Below are 2,538 nucleotides of genomic sequence, written 5' to 3'. Positions count from 1 at the left end.
AAAAGCTAAGAACGAATGCAGTTAAACAGGACTTACAGCAGTCTGTACGATAGACTAGCCTGAAAATGTATCCTTTGATGTTTTTTCGAAATAAAAGGCCATAGAAAACTAGCCTGTCGTTTGTATAACCTACACCTTGCCTGGTCACCACCAGGTCACCACCTGGTTGGTGGTTTGGGTTGTTTTTCCCCCCACTTCTTAAAACAGGTGGACTTTAAAAGTCATTTTATTGCCAGACCGAAGAAGTTGTTAATGAAACTCCTGAAGCATCTTTAATTTTGCACTGAAAGTATGAAGAACAGGAAGGAGTAGGAGGAACGAATAAAACTGAGGACCATGTTTATAGGAGCTTTCTTCTATTTATGACCAGCCCAACTCAGCTACCAGCAGAATGTAGTTTGAAGGAGTGTAATGAACCATCACAGGATCCCAACACCTGCAGCACGAACAGCAGAAGGCCCGTTCATCCACATCTCTCCATTTACCATACACTCACGCTACGGGAGAATAAGACTCGCTTCACAACAGAAATTCTGTTCTCGGGAAGTTGTTTCCCTTTAGTTCTTTAAAATGAATTTTACACGATGTAAACCAACTGCATGTGAGGATGCAAATAAATTGAAAATATGTTTAAAAATGTGGAAAACATAAGATATTTAGAGTGTTTATACATACATATGGATAGACACACGTTTGAACTGGCTTGTTAAATAACTATCATGGCATTTAAACGCTGCTCCTTTTGCTGCCCAAGTTCAGAGCTCTGCATGCAAGAACACAGATGGCATGCTTGTAGCTACAGCTATCTACAATTTTTCATCCACTGCAGCAATTGTTCTCAGTGTTACACTAATAAGAACTCCACTTGTTGATTAAGAACACATCAGGGACCATCTGTTCCATTGTTAGAGGACCATTTGCACACATACATTTTCATAAGCCTGCAGCCTACCACTTCACAGCATCTGACATTTTCAAATTTATCAGAAAAGAGGCATTATTAGAGGTTAATAGAATCTTTTAAGCAGTACTTAGAACCAGAATTTTTAATAAAGGGAGTAAGTAACCACGCTCCCTCAAGATTAGTGAGGAAACGGGATCTTTAAATGAAGGTAAAGAAGCACCAAAACAGATTTCATACAAACAGCACTGGTGTTATTTTCTTGGTGTTTGGGGGTGGTTTCTTTGGTAATGTATTTCCTCCTACTTTAGGCATGACATAGGATTTCAAGTACTGTGAGAGACAGAACTCTGAGCTCGAGTCAAACTAGACCTGTAAGACTCTCAGACAATCCTACTTAACTTCAGAATGCCTTTACTACGTCCTGAGCTTCTCTTGGCATTATTCCAGGTCTGCCAAGGTAGGCAGATGACCATCCGCACATCTCATCGGCCCTCAGAACTGCCTGTTTACATGTAGAAGACATTGTTCTTCTCTTAGATGTAACCCAAATAAAGAAACTATGTCAAGCAGAAAGAGAAGACAATACTACTACATGTGCTGCTGCTTGTGTCATCTTGACAAATATCCCGTTTTCAGACACAAATCTTTATTGACAGAGAACTGGAAAAAAAAAAGTTAAGTCTTGACTTCTGGCTTAAATGTTTTGCTTATGCTGTCAAAAAGAAATAATATTTTTGAAATATTTTAACTCAAAGGTGCAATTATGATTTGAGACAGACATTTTAAAGCCTGTGGTTTGTTTCTCCTAAGATTTGTCCTATGGATAAATTCAGTTCTTAAATCATCATCCGCATAAAGTAGAGCTACGTGGCAACAATTTTCCTGAGACACCTACAGTGTGTGCTGGCTTCTCCTACTACACATATCCACCTACTCTGAACAAAGATTCATAATTCTGAGCGTTACAGAATAGGACAGAACATGCATCATAAAGACTGTCAAATATATACAGCACCTAAGTAATTTTTCCACAGTCTGGAGTTTGTATTCTCTTATTGTGAGAATAACTTATCTCACAGATGAGGTAAGTTATCCACCATTTCACTGTCCGTTCTCTTTTATATTTCACAATTCAAATACCAAAGGTACAAGAGTAAAAAAAATACCCCTCTCTTGCCAACTTTGTTTTTACTTTAATCCGATCTCCTGCTTTTATACATGAAAGAGAGCAAAAGAGTCAGCAAGTACTGAAATCCTTAGCAAAATACCGTTTATTCCATCCCTGCACAGCCGACGGGTATTGAGACAAACCGTAGTTTCTGAAAACAAAAATGTCATATTTGGGTACCTTCTTATTCTAGATGTAGAACTGCATGCTAACCACTTCGTAAACTGAGATTTTTATATCTGCATTACTCTATGCTTCATAATGAGCAGTGCTGAATTTAACATGTGCTACCCAGATCCAACCGAACACTTGAAAAATTAACACAGTGGACTGAGAACACCACATCTATTTGGATAGTCAGGGCACAGTAGGTGAGGTTGCAAGCAAAGGGCAATAGCTTTTTTACTCTAAATTCCCATGGAGACATTCCAACTAGAATAAATACACTAGTGGGAGAAAGAGCAGG

Source organism: Buceros rhinoceros, unplaced genomic scaffold (assembly GCF_000710305.1).
Source record: "Buceros rhinoceros silvestris isolate BGI_N320 unplaced genomic scaffold, ASM71030v1 scaffold928, whole genome shotgun sequence".
In the NCBI taxonomy this organism is placed as follows: domain Eukaryota; kingdom Metazoa; phylum Chordata; class Aves; order Bucerotiformes; family Bucerotidae; genus Buceros; species Buceros rhinoceros.
Note: the sequence above shows the minus strand (reverse complement) of the source record.